We start from the raw sequence: 9,865 nt of genomic DNA on the forward strand, positions 1-9,865 counted from the left end.
TCAAAGATTTCCACAATTAAAATAGGGTTTAAGGGCATCATATTACGTTGAGTAATGCGTCCTAGCTGCTGGCAGCGGTTGCATGCTTTGCAATGCTCATGTGCATCTCTAAACAGTGTTGGCCAATAAAATCCACATTGTAGAACCTTGGCCGCTGTTTTCTTACCACTAAAATGACCACCACAAGATTGTTCATGGCAGAAGGATAACACGTCATTGTGTTCCCAGTCGGGAATGCAACGACGGATTAGTTGGTCGGAACAATACTTGAAGAGGTAGGGATCATCCCAGAAATAAAATTTCACAGTGGATAAGAACTTTTTTCGGTCATTACGAGACCAAGATGAAGGGACTTCCTCGGTAACTAAGTAATTTACTATGTCAGCGTACCAGGGGGACGAAAAAATGGAATATAAGTGTTCATCCGAAAAGGAATCACAGATAGGCTTGGTATCAGTATCAATATCACTAACAAGTCTTGATAAATGGTCTGCAACCATATTTTTGCAACCTTTTTTATCTCTAATTTCTAGAGTAAATTCTTGCAAGAGGAGAATCCAGCGGATCAACCTCTGTTTTGCATCTTTTTTCGCTAATAGCTAACGAAGCGCCGCATGGTCAGTGTAGACAATTGTGGAAGAACCCACTAGGTAAGGACGAAACTTATCCAAGGCATATACAACGGCGAGAAACTCTTTCTCAGTGGTGGTATAGTTACATTGAGCTTCATTAAGGGTTTTACTTGCGTAGTAAATGACAATTGGCTTATCTTCTCGGCGTTGCCCTAGTTAATGAAGAAACATTTGAGGAAATCCGGAGACAAAGAATGGGCAGAAATTTGGCAGACTATTATCTTTTGGCGCGATGCTAAGGAAATGCATTTCCTTATTGAGGACGCTAGACCTACACATCCCACTGGATGGTAAATTTGAGCTTGTCATTGTACATATATCTAGCTAAAAATTATGTTTTGTGTGCTATTGTCTTTCATTATTCCATGTGCTATGTTTCGTGTGCTATTGAATATTTTATTGTTTCTTTCTGAATAATATATTATGTTCTCCAACCTTTCTGTTCCAGCAATCTAGCCCTAATTTTTGCTCACGGTTCTCAGGTAATTTCTCTCTTTATTTATTAATACTTCGAGGACTAAGCATCATTCTGTTTGGGGGTATTTTTAAACCTGTAGCAAAAATTAGGCACATTTGTAACCTGTATATAGTTTTTATTTTCTTGTTAATAATTGTACTTAGTGACAAAGTCTTGTTTCCTTTTCAATGATGAAAATTGTCTAGAAATCTCACATTAGTATCCGAATTAGGATTTGTTTTAAGAAACTTAAGATAATACGTATGCAATAGTTTATACATCTTTTCATGAACATTCATGCACTGAGTATTGATAAACGCTTATTTATCCGAACGTTTATTTGTTTTCAGTTACTTATTTTCTTAAGTCCGAGGTCCACAGTCCAAGTCCGAAGTCCGAAGTCCAACGTCCGTATAGTCGTACGTTTTAGTCAAGTTACCTTACTCACGTGGGATTGGTAGGATAGGTCGAGTAAGGGATCGTCCAAACCTTAGGGCTCGGATAGGTTCACAACTGGAATTACGACTTTTAGTGAGTAGGATTTTTAGGTTTCTTTTTAGTTGGTTTTTAATTAAAATAACGGTAATGAAAATAATATAAATTACTACGGCGATTATATGTAGGAAAACAAAAGTAGAGAAACAGGGAGAGAGTTAATCATGCTCATGCAAGAATCATTTTTTAACAGTTTTTGTTACTAAATCACTACATCTCTAATTCGTCTCGTTTCGGAGACGACGTCGAGTATTGATCCCTAGTGCATGCCCACATCTCTAGGTCGCATTTCACTAGCATAAGGAGTTTCAATAATACCTCATCTCTGGTATATTATTTCTGCTCTTGGCACAAGTTCACATCAGCTGGACAAATTGGAGAGTTGTCTGACACCAGAGAGTCGCGCGCGAGACATTTTAGGTCAGCGTAGATCTTGGGCATCAGAAGATCCAACTTTGTACGCCTCGGCCATTTTGGGACCGGATATTAATTATATGCCTAATTCCTAAGTAGTGATTCTAGAATATTAACGAGTCAATCCGGATTTTCACACGAGCAGCATAACCCTCCCCCTGAGGGGGGGGATTAGCTCATCATCATAGAAGGAATAATAAAACTTGCTGTATACATTAAGTAAATAAATGCAGGATAGAAATTAAACTAGAAAAGAAATGATTGTTATTAAGGGTAAAATAACTTACTGTATTAAGCTGCTGAAATAAAAATGGCGGAATGTAAGTACTGAAGAAGGAGAAAAACTAAGCATAGCTAAAGCATTAATATGCTGAAGGAAGATATATGAAGGCCACCCCCTCATATTTATAGGCATCATAGGATGACCATCCGTGAATGATTTTAATTTGTTTTTGGCCGGTAGCTGATTTATTTGTTCAAAACTTTGAGAATCAAAGTTTTGTTTTGATATGTTTATCTTTTCGTCTTTTTGCTGTTTTAAGTTTCGTCTTGTAGCTGATTTCAATTCAAACCACCTGGTTTGAATTGATACGTGTCTTCTCTCTTGCCAGGTGGTATCAATTTGAAACCATCATTTGCCACCTGCCTATGCTGACTCATCATGCCTTCTGGGCCCGCAGAGTGTGTCCAGTGGCGGCGCCGATTTTGGCATTTTTACGACTTTTTGTCCTGGCGCTAGAGTTAAATTAAGCCGTCGCTATGGCAGCTTCACTAGCCAACGTCGACACCTAGATTTATCCGATTTGAGCTTCGGAAGTTTCTGCGCCTCTTTATATGTGGCCCCGCGACCGGTTTCGTTTCTTTTGGAAACTTCGCTCTAGTCGGGGCTTTGTTGGGCTTTTACGGGGATTGAGCGGGAATTCCAAATATTCCCCCAGTATTCTTGTACTTGGCAGCTTCACTAGCCAACGTCGGCACCTAGATTTATCCGATTTAAGCATCGGAAATTTGCTGCTTCTTCATATGTGGGCCCGTCCAAGACCGGTTCATTCTTTTGGAAACCCGAACTTCACGGGGTTGAGTGGGAAACTCCAAATATTCCCGTATTCCTGTACTTTGATGCATGTTTTATCACTATATTCATTTTAAAAAGTACGAAAATATAATTATTACATGATTATTAAACACATAATCGACCAAAATGCTATGTCTCTCAGGGTTTAATATTACAGTTTTGGGTGCTTATCACACCACCCCCAAATAGAACTTTGCTTGTCCTCAAGCAAAGAAGAGACATTAAAACGATAAGTGATAAAAAATGTGTTGTCCTAAGCTAAATCTCATTTAGCAGAGCGGTTGCATTGACCGTATGCAACAAGGCCTTGAACCACTAGGAATTCCCGATGGGACGAGTTATAGCCTCGTGAGAGTTTTCCAGAGAAGATACTCACAAACTTCATTTATACTACAACGACTCAGTAACAAAGGCTTGTTTCTTTAATTAATCTCAGGTATCTAGACATCTGACTAGTAAGGGAAACAAGGATTTTATTCTTTCAAAATTCAAGTTAATATACATACAATAATCGAAACATCTACGTATGAGCATGCATGCAGTGATCTAATAATGAAATGTACGAGCAGGGCCGTTTCTGGATCCTTTGGATAGCGTCTTTAAGTAGGTTTTCACAGGTATGTGTCGAAACACAATTTCTCTCTTATTTTTCCACTCAAGCTTTGCTATCTCCAGTGTGCAGTGGGCACACGTTTCCTCACATACTCAATGACAGTCAGAGGAGCCGAGGTCGAGAAGTCACAACTACTACTTATTATCACACTATCCTATTCCTAATTGAGCTAGATGTCTTTATTAGGTGTTTATGGGGCTTAGGTGGTAGTGTAGAAGAAAATGGAATGGAAAGTTCAAAAAATGATAAGTATGAGAGAATAAGGTCTTCGAGATATTTATACTAGAGAAATCATTTTTTCTTTCCTGCTTCTAACCTGGTTTCCATACTTGGATTTTTGTATTCCTTTTTGATTTTGATCTTTGGGGGAATTCTAACCTTGATATTTCTTTTGATTTTTGGAAACATATTTCTATTTTCTTTTTCTTTTCTTAAAACAGTAAACCGATTTTGATTTGTGACAAGGTTTTTCTCTTCATTTTTCTCAGACTTCATCCTATTTCTCATACTCATCATCTAGGTAGGCTTATTTATTTGTGGTTACTAGATGGGTAATGATTTTTTGGTGAAGTAGAAAGGATTAATGAAGGGTTCAGTGGGGCGACTAGCGGTAAAATTTTTTTACAGGTGCGAATTTTTGGCTATATCGATCCAAAGAAGGCCTAAATTCTCGCCTAGGATTTTGGGTAGTGATCAAGTAAGTAGACGCGTGTGAACTTCTATTAGGAAGAACTACTCCTCTGTGTCATTACTCATATATCATACATTTTGAGGCTTTTGGTTAGATTCTTACAGGATATGGAAACTAAGTTGTCTAACCGTGGGTCCTAGAAACTTACTGCTGTATACATTTAATGATAGTCAGTGCATGAATGCTCATGAAAAGATGTAAAAACTATTGCATACGTATTAAATTAAGTTTCTAAGAACAAGTCCTAATTCTGACGCTAGGGTGAGATTTCTAAATATTTTTCATCATAGAAAGAGAAACGAGAATTTGTCACTAAATACGTTTATTTAGATATTAAGTAAACTATATACACTAATTTTTGCAAAAGGTTCTCACCACCCCCAAACAGTCGGACACGGTGTCCTCAAAGTGTTTAAGAGGAAGAAAGAGTATACCTGAGAGGTTTTGAGCAAAAATAAAGCTCACATCTTCCACAGAAATTTATTGTAACACACTATATATTATACATCATAAAAGTAGAAGCACACTGTTAGAGCATTTATTTATTTCACATCAAAACATAAAACAAATATGTACATGCATCAACTCACATTGCCCCTAACCTTGAACTGGGGGATAGTCCTTCCTTGCCTCGCCCCTGTAGAAATGACATTCCTTCGCATCCCGCCAATCTATCATAGCTTTCTAGACTTCACTCCACTTCCTTTTCTTTGCATTGTCTAGATGAGCTATCATTTTATCATCATTAGGGAAAGAACGAACTTTCTTGAGATACCTTACAGGGCGTGTCCATGTTCGAAATCGCAAGGAACGAATTATCTTGTTTGTTGGACACATAGAGTCGACCTTTACCCGATCTTGAAAGGTGGCTGCAAACTCGAGGGAAATGCGCCCTCACTATCCCGCATCTTTAATCGCGGGGTGATATAGTCTTGCCGAAAAGACCGAAGCCTTCTTAAGATTCTCAATTACTAGTTACGTAATGTCGAAGGTGGTATGCGTTCTTTGGGCCAATGCATGGAATGTCTTACCGCTGCCTTTGATGCCGTGGAAAAATGCCAATCTCCCATGATGTTGAGGAAGAATAAATAACATGGCAGTTCCAACATTCATGGTCATATTGGCTAGTGGAATAGTGAATTCGGCCATCGGCCGGCCGCACGCGTTCTTTGGCGTGGGCAAGGCCATCGCCATAGCGGGCAAGCAAAATCTTCCCTAGAGTAGTCATTAAGGTCATTCTCTATCATGTATTGGATGGGGAGATCCGGCTGAAGAGGAGGAAGGTCTAGAGCCATAGCCTTTGTTGGCTCATAAAATGCGCGTGTCGGGTGTTACCAATACGTGAGTGTAAACCCATTCAAAGGGAAACCCGGGCCGGTGGTAGATCTTCCATGTTATCATAAAATAAACCGCCAAACTGGGGAGTATGTGCGCTCCGGGTGTAGAATGAGAGAGTTCCACCCAACTTGAGTGATGTAGTCTCACGAAAAGATGTCCATATGCCGGAGAATTCAACAATGAATGGAAGGATTGTTCTGGAATCATCTTTGGAGCTTCCATTGTGTGAAAAAAAATGTGACCTGTTTAGACAAGGATAAACAAATATTAGAGCATGATGAGAATAATTACGTAAAAACAAATTACCATACGAAAATTAAAAACTAAAAAGAAAATGATAAATAATATAAAATTGCAAAATTTAAATGGTTTCATTGGCCCAAGTAACGGCGAGGATCCTTTTGTGGAAGGGATCCGTTTATAAGATTTTCTATGCCGTCAATCCGTGCAACAGCCTGTTGCAACATTTTGCTTTAAATGCGTAAATCTTGGCGTGGTTCTCCATTATGAGAGTGTGATTTGCCAAGAACTGGTTGTGGTACGTGTGCAAAAATTGTGCTTGTTCCTCTTAGTTTATTGTCCATGAGGTCTTGAAATTCAAGAAGGTTGGTGATAATAATGTTCGACGACGTTTGAATAATGTCATCAGTCCTTGTTGAATTAAGCGAAGCCCTTCCATTGGATTAAATACGTTGCATAATGCATTTTCAGTAAAAATGTTGTCGGTGGAACAATCGTCGTTTGGTCCTGTACCGATATGGTTCTTTGCAACGTCGGGGTTCCAGAATCCGTTCCTACATACTGAGTGAATGGTAAGAATGTTAGCTGTTCGAAGAGGTGTATGAGGAGAACTGCTAGAAAAACCCAATGTATCATGATAAGTGTTACAATGGTTGGTAAAGGAGCTGCCTTTTTCCTGGCACGTGCGATCGCATTCCAGAGAAATTTAATAATGCAAAAATCATTGCAGTTAGTCTGCAACACCCAGAGTAAATGGAGGAGTGGTTTGGTTATTTCGGAAGTCTTAGATGTGCCTAGGACATTATGAGCTACCCATTGGATCACAGATAATTTGTTCTTTTGTAAAGATCGCTGATAAACAATACGGTTTTTCCGGTTGTATTCGGGCCGTGAAGGATAGTTGCAAACATCGATGCGGATATTATCGAAAAGGTGAATCCTGAAGGTGTACTCCTTGGTTTATAATAGGAATTTGAAGTACCTCAGAGATGATTTCCATAGTCAATTCATGTTCGCATCCGTTAGCACGGACAAAGAATTGTCCGTTTTGGAAATAACCGCTTTTATAAAATAACAAGACTAATTCTCTGGAATAAAATGTTTGCTTATGGTGTAAAAGAGGGTACCATCCTCGACGTAATATTTCAGTGTCAAAGAAAGGATGAAAAAGACCATTTTGAAAATTTTCCATAAAATTTTGCTCAGGCACGAAACTTCGAGTGAGGGCCATTAAAGATGGAGTGGTGAAAAATTATTTTGGAAACAGGGAAGTTAAATTTTTGAGGTGTCTATCCTTGGTATAAATAGGCACCCATTCGAAAATGTAAAAGATACGTATCGAGGTGTCACAGGGTAGTTATACCACGTGTATCTTCTAAGATATGCGCAAAAGTGGATGAAGTGTGGATGAGAAGAATGGGGCATGTGATAAGGAGTTTTTTTTTTGTAAGTAGAAGGACAAGGAAAATATAGATATACTATCACAATAGGATGTAAGAACGTACAATGGTATGGAAACACAACATAATGATACGATGACTTAACTACAAACCTAAATATTAGATAGAACTATATACCACATCAACAACATGACTATAATAAAACAACCGAGCATGAAAACTTGAGTAGCATATTCAAGCTTCTGCTGCTCAAACTTTTCTAGTGCATCCATGAATCTTGAGCTTGGAGTGATCCAAAAACGGTTTTTAGAATAAGAAGTGTAGAGGGAAGAATATAAGTGAATATGGAGGAAGAGTTGAACTTATTTATAGAAAGAAAATTGCCGTTTTCTGACCGTTTTCTAGATGTGGTCATGACCGTTTTCTGACCGTTTTTTAGATGTGGTTCATGACCGTTTTTTGATACGTTTTCATTATCGGTTTCTGAACGTGTTAGTTACGTTAAACTTCGTTGTTTAAGTATGACATGTGATATATATATATATATATATATATATATATATATATATATATATATATATATATATATATATATATATATATATATATATATATATATATATAAATATAATTTATTACTACCAATATATGTTCCTACCTATATACTATAATATTAGATATAGCTAATATATCAAGATAAAAATATTTTAGGAACCATCTACTATTAAGCTAGAAAGTACAAACACGTAAATGAAATATCCGATATAAATATTATACAAGACCGGAAAAATAAATCTAGCTCCGATGATCCTCGGTGTCAGAGCGTAATCCTCGGGGGCGGAAGAAGAACCGGGAGTCCCGCGACGTCGCGGCAAAGACGAGCTCCCCGTGGAGGCTAACCGCTGCTCCGGATATCACCAAGAGTATCCATCACGAGCCTGAAATCGATTTGGCTCGCCATGAACATTATTTGAAACTAGTTCCGCGAAGTAAGCATATCTTGTCTGAAATGCAGTCATGGAGGCTCTCATTTCCTGCTGGAATTCACCCATGCTGTCTGTCATCGACTCGTGGTGAGTGGTCATATCTGTCCTTAACTCGCCCAAGGTACGTCTCATCGATACCTGGCGAGTGTACATGTCTCTCAGACCACTGTTCACTACACGTAAGGCCTTTATGGGTTGGGTGATCTTACTCATGGCAGTCTCATCAAAGTATGGTAGGTGAGAGGATCCTACGCTAGCGTGCTCGGCAGCCCTAGGTGCTGTGGGTTCCCAAAGGTCTTGTATGCATTTCTTAAACACCAAAGATATTCTCATATTGTGGTATAGGGAGTAGTGGGGTGGCGTGGCGAAATCCCAGATTAATCATGACTTGCGTTACTAGAACGGCAAGGGGGCTGACCTAAGAGTGGCATGTGTAATAATATGAAAAAGAAAGGTAACGATGCGAAGTTACCCTTTTCGCCTGGAGGATCCGAGAGAAGGTGGAGGAAGGTCTTGTTGATGATGTCGGAAGGCTTCGAGGTGCCAATGACGTTCAGTCCCGCCATTGAGTCACTTTGCTAGCTGGTTTCCGTCGCGACCGGCGTACCGATACGCCGCATTTTCCGTCGATGTTGTACTATCCCTCGATAAAGCGTGTCGAGCATTACGTACGAAGTCCGTGGGTACACCGGACGCCGCTTGAAGTCGATCCGTGGTCGACAATTGTGTGAGTCATTCTTGAAAGTCCATTTTTTTTTTTTTTGGAGAGGGAAAGTGTAAAGGTTTTATTTACATACAAAGGGAGATATCGTGAAAAACACCGGATGTCGGAGTCACCATCTTAAATCATAGACAATTTGTCATCGGCTCGGAGTTTAACCCAATCCAGCCGCATTGTGGCTTCACCTCTATGTATTATGGGGTTAAAGGGCGGGGATGGTACCATCCGACCCGTCGGCGCTTACGGTCTAATAAAATTGCCCTTTTTACATACGGCTATCCTCAAACCGCCCCAAGGGACTCAAAGTAACCAATTCTAGGGTTGGTCTGGTGGAATCCATTGCCCGTTTATGTTCCAAGTATGCAACATCTGAGGTTTGATACGCATCCCTTGTGCAAAACTTAATGTAAAGGGAAAAGGTAACAAAATAAACATATTTACAAGGTGAGTCTTTTAACGTCAGATCCTTAAGACGAATTGAGTCTTTTAACGTCAGATTCTCAAGACAAATCGAGTCTTTTAACGTCAGATTCTCAAGACGAATCCCATCCTGTGGGAGAAACGGCGCGGCGACAAAGATTATCCTGCGCAGCTGGTGTTAGACAAAAGTATACCTTAAACTGGCTAGTATCGGATAGGAAGTCAGAGCCTAGACAGAAGGGTGTTTGGCAATGCATACACCAGCCCATCCTTCGCGCACGTCGTTTACGAGCAAAAGAACTACGACCATTCCCTATTCGTGATGAGTGAGACTTACACCAAATGATTAGCTGAAGTTCGCGAGGTAGAGAGTAGAAAAGGGA

Source organism: Coptis chinensis, chromosome 8 (genome assembly GCF_015680905.1).
Source record: "Coptis chinensis isolate HL-2020 chromosome 8, ASM1568090v1, whole genome shotgun sequence".
NCBI classification, from domain to species: Eukaryota; Viridiplantae; Streptophyta; class Magnoliopsida; order Ranunculales; family Ranunculaceae; genus Coptis; species Coptis chinensis.